A 16,207-nucleotide genomic window follows, 5' to 3' on the forward strand; every position below is an offset into this window, starting at 1 on the left:
TCCTGCTGCGGCCTCGTAACACATCCTTGCCGCACGCAGCTTCTGAGTGTACAGCCTGCTTTTTGGCGCGAAATTTCACGCTTTGTATTGCAAAGCGGGCCATGTTTATCGCAAGGATCAATCACAAATGGCAATTCGATTATCGTTATGTTCTCAATGAACAACTATACATATAATAATCATATTCTGCTCCACAAATAGCGTCTCATTATGTTAACATATAAAGTATTTCTCCTACGATTTGAAACTGTATTCTTGTTTAGTTTCTAGCTAGATGAAATTACCCGGCGTCGCCCACGTTCATTGCAAAATCTGAGTGCAAGTTGTAATTGAAAATGTAATATCAAAATCAGCTTGAATTACAATCTCCAGTCTTTATAATTTACACCAATAAAACATTTCATTGACTTTTGGAACAACTTATCAATAGAAAATTGCTGACTTTGAACCGGCAACCGCTCGCTTGCTGGTCCAAAGCGCATACAGCTAGCCACGCAAACTTCTAACCTAACTTTCGGCAAGCACCGTTATATGATGCAGTTATTTTATTTTTCACCAGGAGGTGAAATTAACCGCAACCTAATGTTAATGTTAAATATCAAGCAGCCTAGCTGTTAAAGCTTGGAGGAGGATTCTCAAAAGTTGAACTTTCGAGTGTAAGTTCATAATTTATATAGATATATATGTATATATATATATATATATCGCAATTATATTGTACGAATTCCGATTTGGAAAATTGCCGCTTCGGCATTTCGAGACACTTCAAAATGGCGTCAAGTTTGCAGCTGCCGCCGAGAATATCGAAAACAAATACAAAAAAGAAAACACAAAAAGAAAAACAGAAATAAGCAGAAAATTAACTGTAAAATGTGCCACAATATGCAATTGTTGATAATGAGGCATGTGGCGCGCATATCCTACGTGCCCCTACGCCCTACCCCCACCTACCCCCACCTCCTACCCCCTACCCGCTGCACTCCGTAAAAACAAAAAAGAAACCAACTGCACATTTCGCATGCGAAAGCAAACTCTGGCGCCTGCGCTCGGCCTGCTAATTAGTCGTAGCTGCAGCCGGAATCTGGGCGACAGGATTTGCCATGTGTTGGCCGAACGAGGGGGAGGGAGGGTATCTGGCTTGGGGGCGCCGTTTGTTGTATTTGCTAAACTTTGCATTAAATTTTGGCGCTGCGCAGGCGGCGGCAATTAATTTGGAGGCGCAACAAGCGTTGAGAGCGTCGAAATGAAGTGTGACGAGAATTTGCCCTTACTCTGCTTTTTACCCGCCCTCAAAATACCCTGTAGTATTGTGGGCAGGCAACAAAGAAACATAGCAAAAGCTGAGATATAAGATACCTTAAAAGCCGTTTAATAAGTATCTTATATCTAGCTAAAAAACAAGGAAAAAGCAAGGAAAGAGCTTCAGCAGAGTCTTAACTTTCCACTTTGAGCTCATGGAACTCGGCTTCTACGAGAGCTAAAGTGGGCAACTTTTGTATGTAACTGTCCCATGGCATATTCTGTTAGTTTTAACCGTGCTAGACCAAATACAACTGAATAAAACTTCTCTTCTCTATATACAACATATACAACATCATCATATACCATTTTGACCTCATGGAACTCGGGCTCTATTAGAGCTAAAGTGGGCAATTTTGGTATGTAGCCGCCCTTTGGCATATACTAACTGAATTAACTGTGCGAGATCATATAAAGCTGAATAAAACTTACCTGCTCCATACATATCTCGTTTCTGACCTCATGGAACTCGGGCTCTGCAAGAGCTAAAGTTGGCACAATTTGGTATATAGCTGCGTTTTTCATATTCTGTAAAGAAACAATAGAACAGTAGTAGAAACAACAGTTGAGTTAAGCCTGCCGTCGTAATATACATCTTTGCTGTTTGAACCTCAGGGAACTCGGGTTCCACGAGAGCTACACTCAGAAAATTTGGCATGAAGCTGCCCTTTGGCATGCTTAGTTAATTTTAACTATGCTCGACTAAATACAATTGAATAAAACTCACCTAGTCCGTACATATACCGTTCCAACCTCATGAAGCTCGGGTTCTATATGAGCTAAAGATGTCAAATTTGGGGCTTCGAGATGAATGGACATAAACTGGCTGTTGGGAATAGTTTCGGATGCCTGGTATTTCCGTTGACTTACGGTTCACAGGGCATCTGGTAGTCAAGCACGCTCGACTCTTGCCCTTCGGACAACATTTTGCTCAACATTTTGCCTTGCATCAGTTACTTGCGGTCGACTCTGTCGTCTGTCTGTTGCGGCAACTGTACTGGGCGCACACCCTCCTCCCCCTCTCGCTCTGTAGTGGGGCAACGTTTTCCCACCTTGCCACATTCAAATGGATGTGAATGTGAATGGCTTTTGGATGTGCGTGCGTGACAATCTCGCCGCCCTCCCGACATTATACGTTTTGGTCTTTTCCAGTTGCATCATTCAAGCATGACAATAAAGACCATGTTGTTGTTGTTGTTGCTGCTTCTGTAGCCCAAACACTAGGCAACAAATTGTTGTAATTATGGACCCGGTTGCGTTTCGCTTGTCGCTTCCCGATGTCATAATGTCGGGCATTGTCGTCTCCGTCTCCGCGTGGCCTGCAATTATGGTAAAAGTTGCATGAAACAAACCAACAGCAACAACAGCAACAACAGCAACATTTAAACGTTACATTTTCAGTTGTGAATTGAAATCATTTTGTTGTGCTTTTGTTTTCGCAAAATAATACATATATCTACAATAATAGTCGCACCTGAGAGCACCCTACAAAGCTTTCACGAGCTTTCACTTGACCCCCGTTGTTCTATTATGATTTTGATTCCAATTCCAATATTATACGACTTTAGGTTTCCTTAACTGCCAACTGCACAGATTTAACTTTTCAGATTTTGTTCAATCCGAAACTGAAATAATTTTCGCCTGTTTTGATCAGAACATTTTCCAAATTCCTTTAACTTTTGTTTTCCCTTTAGTTCTTAGGCGACTTTTCTTTCGTCTTGGCTTTTCCTGCTGCTTCGTTCTCCGACTTGCTTTCTAATTTTTCTTGGCTTTTCCTTCTGCTTCGTTCTCGTATTTATTCTGTTTCGTTTTGTTTCGTTTCCTATTGCGTTTTCCGTTTCCTTTTTCGTTTCGTCTATTCTTTCGACTTTTCGAATTGTTTCCGGCTTTTCTTTTCCCCGTCTGTCTATTCTGCCTTTTGTTCTGTTTTCTTTTTCGTATTTTCTTCCTTCTTTCTTTCGTCTTCTGTTTCGTAGCTTGCTTCGACTTTGCTTTTGTCTTATCTTCCTTTCTTGTCTGTTTTTCCTATTGTGTCATCCATTCTTCTGCCCATTTCTCCATATTTTTTTCGTTTTCTGTTTTGTGATTTGCTTTGCTTTCGGCTTCATCAATTTGTTCTTCTTATTCATTTCCTTCGTAAATTCCTCCCTCTAATCTCCTCTTCCTCCATCCATTCGTTCGCCTACTTTCTGTTTTGTCGATTCTTCCATCTTCGTGTTTTCTTCTACCTTTTTCTCAGTCCATTCTTCTACCTATTCTTTCGTCTTCCGTTTATTTTTCTGCCTTTTCCTAACTTCTATTCGTCTGTCTATTGTTCCATCCATTCTTCCGCCTATTCTCCCTTCTACTGTTTCGTTTTTTGTTTTGTTAATTCTTCCATCTCCTTCTTTTCTCAGTCTCTTCTTCTATTCTTCCGTCTATTGTTCCATCCATTCTTCCGTCTATTCTCCCCTCTGCTGTTCCATTTCCTGATTGTAGTTTCTTTTATAGTTTTCCAAGTATATTCACCCGACTTCTGTTTCATCAATTCTTCAGTCATTTCCTACGTCTAATCTTCTGTCTTTTCAGCAGTCTATTCTTCTTAAGGACATTAATATTCTTGGAAATAATTAAGTATAAGAATGGATATATAAACAAATTCATATAATTATTGTAGACTAGGATCAACTGTTACACCATGGTAGCAGCTCCTGTCAGGGTTGCCCTCTCTCCTGCTTGCCACGCAATGCTGAGGTCAGGTTCGGCCAGGGGCAGGGGCTGGGGCAGGGGCACGGGCTTCCAATGTTGGCACAATGATTTTGGCTGGGCACGTCAATTCGATTGAGACCCTTCGCTTTGGGCCAACTCTCGAGCCAACAGCTGACACAATAGACGTAGCGTGTTGCGTAGTTGCACACCACATGCGGATGCAACATGCAACAGCGAAACGAAAAAGACATGCAACAAGCTGTCTGCCCCTGGGCCAACTCTCTCTCTCTCTGTCTCTCTCTCTCCCTTTGGGCCATTTTGATTATTAAACTGTCTCCGTGAGTCTTCAGAACGCCAGCGAAGCGAGGAGATAATTATGAGATGCGCGTTGGGCTGTTTTTGGCCGTGGCATGCCACACCCCTCCCCCTCTCGACTGTGACGCCCCTGCCAGCTAGCTCTGGCGGTCATGCCCCGATCGCAACAGTCCGCCTAACCTGCCCGAGCTGCTGCAATGCAGCACAGATTGCACCGGGGCTATTGCCTGGAGCGTTTCTCAACCCCCAACCCCCAACCCCCACCCGCCCAGCGTCCAAGTGAAATGCAATTTAGCGTAAGTGGCCTCTAGACGCGACAAGCGTCGTCCGGGCGGACTTAGCGGGGCTTTCGGGCTCGGGTCGTCTGGCACTTCTTGGGTGCAGGAGGCGGAGATTGGGCTGCCTCTTGCGCAGCAGTTCCGCTGCCGCTTCCGTGGCAGGCACCCAAAATGTCAACCAGGTCAGCAACGCACCACCTCGGTGCACACCTCGACACAACCCCTAACCCCGCTGCCATCAACCCCATTAGCCGGGCGCGTGAGTGTCGAGTGTGTTGCTTGAGTGGCTCTGCACTTTGGGCTACTTCGGCTGCTGCTTGTTCCTGTGTGTGTGTGCGTGTGTGAGTGTGTGTGTGCTTCCTCATTCTCTAAATGTGCTAATAATAATCATGGCAGTCTTTACCCCCCCCCCCCCCCCCCCCCCCCCCCCCACCCTCGTCTGCCCGTGACATCAAATGGCATGTTAAATTTTGCACAATTCTGCCGCAGTCGACGCGTCGCGTCACCCGGAAATATTTTACGCTCATTTTACCCCCCACATACACCCCCCCCCCCCCTTCCCCCCTCACACACGCACAAACACACCGACGCTGTCGCTGGCATTATTAGCCCTCATTTAAGTAAATCCCATTATAAAAAAAAAAAAGTAAGAAAATCCAGAAAAAAGCTCGTTTGACATTTGGTTGGCTGCGTCGAGCTGTTCGCATAGAGGGTGTCAGCCTGCCCCCACCCTAACCTTACCTCACCTCACCTCAAACCACCCCAACCCCACCCCGCTCCGCCCTGAGCTTACCAGCAACTGCTGCTGCTGCTGCTGCTGCTGCTGCTGCTGTTGAGCTCATTCCAGTTGCTGCTAATCCAATGGCTTTTTAACCAGTCTACAAGTCTGTAAGTATTTCTCGCAGGCAGCTTCAATCTTAAAGTTGCTCTTGCTTAAACACAAAATGGATTCCCATTTGTATTCATATAGAAGAGAATCAACTGCCCCGAAGGACTGGACTGTGTCTCTTCGACTTGAACTCGGGAATTCGAAAGAACTTGCATATATCATATATATCAACCGAATCCAAAGACTATAGCTTCTTATTTAAAAAACTATTTGGTTTGTCGAGAAACTTGGGCCAAATCTTTTATACATCAGATATACTTTATCATACAACTCTATAGAGAGAATGGGTTGAAGAATATGTTCAAAGCTAAAATCAAGGAAACGTTGCATTTATTAGTTCTAAGTATGCTGCCTATCTCTATAGAGAGAATGGGCTGAGGAATAAGTTTATAAAGGAAAAACTCTTTAAGCTTTCAAGATATGCTACTACTCTTCCGCTTCTTCTCAAGCTATCTTCAGCAAACTCAGCATTGACGATCTTCCATGTTCTTGTCTTGGTTTGTGTCAAAGCCTTTCCTGAACTGATAAACATAACCCAAACAAGCTCAGCTAACTTCCAGCTGCCAAGAACTCATTCAATATCGAACTACTATAACATATACCTATATGGATAATAAATGTTTGTCTTAAGAGGAAAATTCAGATTGCAACTTTGAAGAATCTACACCCTTTCTGCTCTGGCAAGTCCCCGCAGTCGAAGGGTTAGCGTTGTCACGCACAAAAGGTTGACTTCAGTCAGTGGGCGTGGCATGCGCACAAGACAATTCTTGGCCATTTTGCCAGTGTTGCCGAGCAGACGAGCAGACGAGCAGAAAGCGTTGCAAGCGCGAGTGTGGCATTATGCGGCACTGCCCCAAAACCTAAACCCCAAGGCAGCGCCAAGCAGCAAGAGTTTGGGCTTGGAACGACCTCAAATTGTGCGGCTTGCAGCCATAATTATTTTTACGGCACATTGCGTCGCAGTAGGCAATCGCAGCAGTCGGAGCATTCGCAGCAGTTGGAGCAGTCGGAGCAGTCGGAGCAGGCGTCGGAGTCGTAGGAGTTGCTGCGGCTTTGCAATCTCGACCCCTTCAACGAGGGCGCGCGCACCATAGAAAATAATAATAAAAATAATTATGCATATGCCACCGTTGTGGCACAAACACCCCCACCTCCCCCCCCTTCGTCCCAGCTAGAGGCAGAGGCAGCGTCGCATCGTCTGCTAATTTAGATGAGCATGCTCGACAGTAATTTGCATGCCAGTTGCAGTTGCAGTCGCCCAAAGTGCTTGCCATTTCCCCCCACCAAGAGCAACCAGCCCCCCTGCCATCTAACAGCAGCACCCGCCCTAGTCACCTACCAACCCCCGACCTGGCTGTGGCAGCCACTTGGTGGCTTTTGGCTCGGCGACTGTCAAAGCCGCCTACATGTGTCGTCGTCCGCGTTGTTGTTCTTCTTGTTGTTGTTGTTGTTGTTGTCGCTTTTGTGCATATGGCGTTGTTGTCTTTCAGTTGTTGTTGTTGTTGTTGCCGCCGCTGGCTGTGCCATGTCATTCACACACAAAGTGTGTGGCTCTGAGCTAAAATGGCATACACTTGCACACTTTGCTTTGATTCGCCCACTCTGCGCGGCCTGGCAGCAGGGGCAGCAGGGGCAGCAGGGGCAGCAGGGGCAGCAGGCGTGCCACTAATTGGGGCAACCAACTGCAGCAGCTGCAGCTAAAGCGTACTTCCAAGCACAACTGTACACGGCCTCTGTCTGCGGCTCTGCATATATCTAACTATCTCTCAGTTGGCCCCTCCCCACGCATGGGCTGACTAAGGCTGGCAATTCATAAATATATGCTTAAATATCAAATTTCAATTATAGAAAATGAACTTATGCTAATTTGCATGTAATTTATAGAATAATAACAAACCCTTTTACTTTAATTTAGTTCCAAGTATTTGGAATTGGAATAAATTTAATAATTCTAGATCTTCTCGAGCATTACGGTATTTACAGTATTATATTATAATAGACTGTAATCATTTGCAAAAGCTAGAAATGTTATTTAGATTTCAATCTATATATTCGCCAAATTGATGCATAAATAATAGTATGAATGTATATCCAAGCATTTCAAAATGAGAAACCTCGTAGTTGTATTTGGATCAGAAAGTCTAGAAATTGTGTACTACTTAGCCCAATATTCTTTCTCTATTGGGCTATGTCCTCAATTATTGTCTCATTGCAAGCGTACAAATCTTTCAAAATACTTTCATGTAAATGCCAAATAAGCTTCCAATAAGTATATATCTTTATAGGTATATTTATAGGTATATATCCTAGGCTTTGGCTTGGCAGAAAGCAAAAGGCACTCTTCGATTCCGATTAAAAGTAAAAAATGCATCAATAAACGCCAACAATGTCTCATAAGTTGTAGATATGCACTAAATTGCCTAAATTATTGTTTGATTATCTTTTGTTTGCATCAAAAATCAAATGTGTCTGACATATTCTTTACTCTCTAGAATAAGCTACACTCAAAACATGTTTTTATATACCCCGAACCCATTAAAAATGGGTGTAAGGGTATATTGTATTTGTGCGAAAGCCAAATGTATGTAACAGGCAGAAGGAAGCATCTCCGACCCCATAAGTATATATATTCTCGATCAGCATCAATAGCCGAGTCGATCTAGCCATGTCCGTCTGTCTGAACGCAAGGATCTCAGAACCTATAAGAGCTAGAGACATGAAATTTTAGATGCTCCTAGTTCCCACGCAGATCGAGTTTGTTTCCGATAATCGATAACTTACTCCGTTTCCAGGCAATCGATAAAAATCGATATCGATATCCTGTTTTTTGTGCAATTTTGGTAAATAATAAGAGCTAGAGACACCAAACTTGACATATAGCTTCTAAAATAGAATATATATATGCATTTGATGTTGGAAGAAGAGGGTGAAGGGTATCGCCTAGCCGGGAGCTCCCGACTAGCACCTCTTACTTGTTTTCATGTGAATATTTGCCTTTAAAAATGATTATGATCAAAAAGATATTTAAAGAGTTTCCTTGATTTAGTTAAGAACCTAAAACTCTGATTATATATTTAATATTGAAACGTTTTCTATTTTTTCTCAGTGTAGAAATACCCTACGATGCACTAGAGTAGCCCAATTAGTAAACTATTTAAAGTCACTTTTGCTTAAATTGATTTCAATTAGATTTCTACTCGAGAAAATGCACAACTAACGCCTAATCGAATATATGAAAAGGTATGTCAGTGCATATTAAATCTCTTCGAGAGATGCTTCCCCTAATTGTGCCATAATTAGTGAACGGTACTGCTCGAGGGGGGGTCAACCAAGAGAGGGGTGTGGCGGGGCAGCGGCACTCAATTAAAGCAGCGCCCACAATAGATAAATCTTGATTGAGTTACGACTGGGCAAAAACCTAGAACAAAAAAAAAATAAACAACCGAAAGGAAAATAACAAATGTTGTGGAGCATTTGACAGACAACCCTGCTGAGCTGTGTGCTGGGGGCTGTGACTGTTAGAGGGGTGGGGCGGGGGCAGGGGGAGCTTTGGCTCTAGCTTTGGATTGGCTGGCAACTGGCTGTGGGCAGCCGCGACTGAGGGGGCGGGCACAGGTGTGCATGCAAATAGAATGCATGACGCTGGCGACGACTTCTAAATGATCCACTGTGCGGCACCTGCCGCAAAAAGAAACCTACAAAGGGTTGATGGGGGGAGGGGGGGAGGGGGGGTGGTTGGTTGTGTTGGCTTTAAAAAGCGCGCGCGTAAAAAGAAAAATGAGAAAAAAATAACGAACCAAGCGACAACAACAAATCATGGCTCTGTGTGGCAGAGTGGCACGTTTGCACGGTGCGCGGTGGCAAGTCAACAAACGGAAGCCATGCCAAAGCTAACACACACACAGGCGCACACACAGGCACACACACAGGCGCACACACATGCAGCTTGGCAATCGAAACTGTAAACTATGGACGACGCCATTGCTGATGTGTGCCGAGCGAATTTTACCGCCCAAAGTGCTGGCAGCGACGCCAAAGACCAAAGCTTAAAGTGGACATGGAGGTGCATGTGGCATGCGGCAAGTGGCAAGTGGCATGTGCTGCATGTGCTGCATGTGCTGCATGCCAGCCACCCAGCCAGCCTGCTCGCCGAGGTGGTGTGTCTCGGTTTGGGGCGACAGCTTTTTATGCCACTCAGCCGCCTCATTGTTGCTAGTTTTCTCCCGCTACAATGGCGTGAAATAATATGCAAAATACTCGCACACACTCGCACACACACGCTGGCACATTAGCCACTCCATGCTAGAAGGAAAAAAAAAAAAGCGACGACGTCGGCGGCGACGGCTGGCGACGAGTGGTGTTGATCGCCGCACGGTTGCTAATTAGGCCACTTAGAGCCCGGGCCTGGGCACTCTTTTTGCAGGAAATCACAAGAACCTCGGCCGGGCCCAAAAAGGGGTTGTAAGACCAGGCGGCTACAGGCCAACCGACCGACCGACCGCCCGCCCCACCCCTGGCTAGCAGTTGCAGCAACCATTATTGCCTAGTGCCATATAAGTGTGTGTTTTGGCTCTGTGTGTGTGTGCTGCGTGTGTGTGTGTGTGTGTGTGTGTGTGTGTGTGTGCTGTGCAACTGTGTGTTTACGTGTGAAGGAGGTCAATGCATTGGCTCCGGCACTTGACAGCTACGCTCTGCAATGCCAGGGGTGGAGCAGCAGCAGCAGCAGCAGGAGGAGGGGCTGCTCAAGCAGGGGAGGAGCTTTAATGCATTTAAAGTCAATGTTCAGCTTTATAAAATACACACATTTCTGATCTAAAGCTAGAGCTTGGAAACGCCATTTCCACTTGGAAGCGAGTGAATTTTGTGACAAGCGTGAAACACATCTCAATTGAGTTTTCATTAAACAAGCAAAATTGGAAATGAGTTTCTAGTCGAATTTTCAGCCGGCAAATATTTAAGCTGCATTTCCGCCAAAGAGCGTTGGATTTAGCGAAAAAAAGTGAAATGCCTCTCAAAGGAATTTCCACCATTTTTCCAGGACTGCCAGAGGAATTTCCCAAATATAGGACGAGCATATAGTTTTATATTTATTAACATTAAACATAATCACAAATATAAAGCCCATGGCAACTGCTTGCAACAAGTCTCGAATCGCAAGGTGAGAGCTCATGAAAAGCATGTTTTCGTGTCAAAATAATAATAATAACAAGAGGGAGCTAGGCGATACCCTGAACCCTCTTCTTCCAAGATCAAATGCATATATTATATATATTCTATTTTAGAAGCTATATGTCAAGTTTGGTGAGTCTGGCTCTTATTATTTACCAAAATTGCCCAAAAAACAGGATATCGATATCGATTTTTATCGATTGCATGGAAACGGAGTAAGTTATCGATTAACGGAAACAAAATCGATCTGCGCGGGAACTAGGAGCACCTACATCTACAATTTCAGTCTCTAGCTCTTATAGGTTCTGATATCCTTGCGTTCAGACAGACGGACATGGCTAGATCGACTCGGCTATTGATGCTGATCAAGAATATATATACTCTATGGGGTCGGAGATGCTTCCTTCTGCCTATTACATACATTTGGATTTTGCACAAATACAATATACCCTTACACCCATTTTTAATGGGTTCAGGGTATAAAAAGCGAATTATTTAAAAAAGAATTGATTGTGAATTAAATATCATATGAACTAACAAATTCACTTAATTATAATAATTTAAGTGAGGCCCTCAAAGTAATTAATTGCATTTTGAATAAAATCAAATCATAAACCGAAATATTATAATTATATTGGTTTATTATTAATAAAGTTTATGCATAAAATTTGGAATTGTTCGCAAATTGAATAAAATATTTGTAATAATCCCTTTTAAAATAATCCCTTGCTAATTCTGCTCTGGTAATTTGTTGTAATATTAATTATATTATATTATGAATGTTAAATTAATAGCGATATTTACTTAAAACAATCTCCTTCAATGGAACAGAGCGTGCTTTTGCTTGTATTATTAATTAATTATCATACGAACTAATTAATTATTGTATGATAAGTATCAATAATTACTTTGAAATATTAGCTCAAATAAGTAGTATGTGGTATTTTTATCTATTATTAAATTATAATAATAATTAAATGTATATTAATTCGATATCAAAGTGGTTGGCTTTTTGAATGACAGCAACAGCTGCTGACAGCAAAGAAATACAACAACTTAATTAAGCATCTATTAGCGTATTGTGAATGCCAAATTAACACACACCCCACACACACACACACACACCCATGGCAGAGATCAAGCTCATCGCTGAATGAATGAAATTCAAGCACAGGATATGCGGCACTTTTGATCGAGATTGAACGGGTTAGACAAAAAACAAACAAACAAAAAGCGGCTTGGACAACAGCCAAAAAGATCAGAGAGCGGCGACCGATGAATGAAGCGAGGCAAAACTCAAGTAACTCGAGCTGTCTGAAAGGATATACTCGCTGGAGCCAAGCAGGATAATTCGAGCCGCCCTGGCTCTGCCGCAGATCAAGCAGAGGAAGAGCTGGTACTTCATGCCATTAACTATATATAGGACAGCCGAAAGCCGAAAGTGAGTGAGAATATGGCTAATCAAAAGCCAACTGCAAGAGAAATCTAGCTATAAACTAATTGATGGAAGAAACAATTCGATATGCAAGCCAAATAAGTTTGAGCAAGGGAATAATATCCTGTCTATAAGCAGTAATTTCTAACATTCAGTATCGACTGGCTCTAATGAACAGTTTCTACAAATTGGTTTCATCTAATTTCAACTCATCAGCCATGTTATCCCGGAGCAAAAGCCGGAGCAGCCCATAAGAAACTAGCCAAGGGAATCTATCATCAGGTATCCCTTTAATCTCTATCTACAAGAAATGCATTAGCATACCTAATGAGAAACAATACACCATGCATTATACAAATACATATTTAAATGGAATATTATCCTTAAGATATTATTATAACATAATATTAAGTGAAACGTTATCAAGGTAAGCAATAAGAATACAACTCGAAGATGTTATAGAAAAGAGTAGCAGGAATATTGGATATTTGCTGAAAATCATTTCTCTGCTTATTTTAATGCATTTATATTTCTCGCATATAATAGTTAATATAATTTGTATTTTATTATAGCATTCCTTATATAAGGTTCAAATACGCCTGGTTTCTTTAACACACAGCGCCTTGAGCGGGGATAAGCTCAAAAGGATATTCAGCTCCAGCTGGCTACGAATATTCAGAGCCAGGCTCTGGGGTACGTCTCTAACATTGTTGTTGCGGCTCAGCCAAAAGTTACGAGCTGCCGTCAAGCGCGAGCAGATGACGTGACCCTGCGGCAACCCGCCATAAATTGGCGACAGTTCGGCGGAAAACGTCAGCGCACGGTGGTCCATATACGAGTATGTCAATTAAGGTCCAGCAGCCGCTGATTTATGCAATTGCCAGCGGCTCCGCTCAAGAGCAATCTACCAGCCCCTACCCAGCCCTCACTCTAAATACGGGCTCGAAGTTAGCCAAAGCCGCGTCGAGCTGGCGGGGGCCACTTCCTTCCGTTACAGTGGCTCACCAAAAATACCACCAAAAATGAATTAAATACGAAATATTTTTTATTTATTTTCATCAGTTTTCTCGGACAGTGGAGCCCGCTAATTGGCGGACGTCGCGTACGGTGCGTGCCCCAAAACACAGACTTGATAATAACTTCTTCAACGAGCGCCATGAAGTGAAATTATTCGGGTAAACATGCACGCTAATTACAAAGCCTCAAACGATCTTCACATCAAAAATAAGACAAAAAACAAAAAACAAAACAGAACCAAAAAAATCAGTAAGAATCAACAGATGGGTTAGCCGAAGATTGGATACACTAACATGCATAACTGAAACTCTACTATTATTTATTATTTATTATATTTATTTCGAATTTCGATTTTATTTTGTAAAATAATTGAAAATATATGCATATCATTTAGCTAGTCAGATTAGAGAACTATTTCTTTGGAATTTATTGTTTTATATATTTAAATTATTTAAGCCCATTTCAAGATTATTTAAATGCATTTACTCTTAAAGAACTCAAATCAAGATTTTATATAAATAGTTTCATTAATTGCGTTCATTAAGATTTATTTTTTTAGTTGTATGCAGGGAGTTATTGTCTTCAGGGTATAATTGTTCAAATATTCAAAATATCGAATATAATTCAAATTAAATACCAAAAATATGCTCGAATAATTTTATAGATATTGTAATGAGTGGGCAATATCAATGCTAGACATAATATTTAATATGCAAACAACGTATTAAGTTATCTTTTAATGTATTTCAATAAATGACACAAGTCTCGGCACATATTCGTGGTATCCCGCGGGCAAGTGTATGGCAGAGAAACAAAAAATGTAAGAAAAATGGATATGATATTTTATGAATCAATTCAGAAGAGCGCCAAGTGGACCACCGTCGCTGTCGCTGTCAGCGTTAGCGTCGCTGTCGGCGTCAGCAGCGACGCCAGTCGCCAGGCGCTGGCACACGAATATCGCCAACGTCGTCGTGCAGTTAGCGAATGAGCCACTTAAAGAGCCACAAATAATAATAACGACTTTAACGACAAGCAGCAGCAGCAGCAACAACAACAACAAGACCCACGCCCCTTAAACCCAGCCCACTCCCCGGCCCGCCCCGCGCCGCCACAGCGCTGCACAGTTGGAGCCACACAACATGCTGCAGGGTCTGCCAAAACAAAGTTGAGCTCTTCGCGTCCGCCCGCTTATGACTTGAAGTGAGCTTTTTGATTATGACGAGAGCTGGCCACATGATCATAATGATCATAATGATGATCATCATCATAATGGAGCTGGAGCTGGAGCTGGCCCATGTGAGGCCTCGCCTTAACAAGCCCAAACGAACAGGTTTATTATGATATAAGATATTTCGCTCACACACACACACGCACACACACACACACACACAATGCCCCTCAAACTGTAAACGAGCCTGCGAAAATCATAAAGCCAGCATCCTCTTCTGGCCATGGATACTGTTCCGATTGATTCTTGGCATTCTTATGTGATCCTTCACTCTGGCACTTGTGCACGCAACTCGACTGCAAGATGCCCTGTACCAACTATCAACTCTTGCCCTGTTGCAAGAACAGAAGAAACGAAATACCGATTTTGGTTATAGATATATTTAGACGATTGTATGAGAGAGTGCGAAAGATAGAAAAGCTGCCTGGTCTTACGTCCACTTAAGGGACACTGGGATCAATGATATCAAAGAGATCTTATGCAATACAGTAGTTCCTTTCGATAGGATTGTATGGGAGAGCGTGAAAGATGCTTATAAGAAACTATGTACTAATTTCTCCAGATCAAGTCCACACAGATCCTGAGATCAATGAGGTAATTCAAGTTGTAGATATATTAGGGATGGTATGGGACAGTATGGAAAATAAAAACCAAACTAATTATACGTCTGCTTATTAAACAGATCCCGGGAGAATTACAGTTTAAATAATATATTTTTTATGACGTCTGCTTACAAGAAACTATTCGATACTATACAGATCCTGGGATCAAGGATATTATTATATCATTATTTCTACTTTCGCTAGGCTTGTATGCGAGAGTCTTAGAAATAAAAAGCCGACATGTTATACGTCTGCTTATAAAGCTCTAAAAGGAAAATAATTGGCTAGAGATTAGTTTGCTTTGGTTTCGAGCACAGGTTCCCTGGATGGGCGGTAATGTGCTCGGTACTTGGATATTGACAGATGACAAACTGGCAGCGAGTCGGACACCTGCAACTGAAATGCGGCTGTCAACAAATATTTGCACCTTCGACGCCTACGTAATCGCTGATTCCCGCCGGGCATTGCAGCGACAATCTCACACCTCAACACGTAGCAGGCTAATACACACAAACACGCACAAGCACACCTAAACACACACACACACACACACAAACGTTTACACACATTAATTTGCATAATCAGCTATAAAGGCGCCAGCTCAAGCGAGAAATTTGCAACGCTTTCAATGCCATGTCAATCACAAAAGGAATCCCAGACCTAAATGTGTACAAAATTTCGTTTGTTATTTGCGGCAATCCAAAATATTAACCCTTTTCCCTTTCCAATTCTATTGAGAATTAAATGTGAAAAAATTTAACGCAACTGTCTGTTCAGCTCGGCTTAGGTATCTGTGCGCCGCACTGACAATTAAGAAGTCGCTGGTTCAACTTCCCCAAATTGTATGTTCAATTTGTTATTTTTCACACATAGAATATGCTTATTGACATTACTAATATGTTCTACATTTCATAGGCGAAGGATGAAACAACTGATGCTAAACACAAACATCCTGTCACTAGTTGGGAGCAGATTCTTATTGGGAAACATATATGAGAACGCTTGGAATCATAGAAAAACTGTTCACTTCTTTCCCCAAATCTGAGCTCAATGGAGAATCTCCGACGGCAGCAACAACTTATATAATATATATAAAAAAACATATCACAGAGGTGACTTTAACTGTATAATTTTGTTCATTCCTGTTTTACCCTGCACACAATAAAAAAAAATGGCCACGACTTATTCCTTTAAGGAATCCAATTGGATTAAATTATTAGAATAGTGAAAGGTATATGATATATTCAGATTTTGCAAAGAAATTTCTATTTTTTTCCCATTTATCTT

General features: G+C 42.2%; 1 long non-coding RNA gene across 1 annotated transcript; it reads right to left on the reverse strand.

The window, feature by feature from the left end:
* Window positions 1–1,737: 1,737 nt before the first annotated feature.
* Window positions 1,738–2,897, reverse strand: LOC115768694. The gene is made up of 3 exons (XR_004018591.1): window positions 2,774–2,897; window positions 2,027–2,618; window positions 1,738–1,827 (listed from the first exon to the last, which is right to left on the reverse strand). It is a non-coding gene; the product is annotated as an uncharacterized LOC115768694 (long non-coding RNA).
* Between the last annotated feature and the right edge of the window lie 13,310 nt (window positions 2,898–16,207).

This window comes from Drosophila novamexicana, unplaced genomic scaffold, assembly GCF_003285875.2.
Source record: "Drosophila novamexicana strain 15010-1031.04,08,12 unplaced genomic scaffold, DnovRS2.1 tig00001939-arrow-arrow-pilon, whole genome shotgun sequence".
Taxonomy (NCBI): Eukaryota; Metazoa; Arthropoda; class Insecta; order Diptera; family Drosophilidae; genus Drosophila; species Drosophila novamexicana.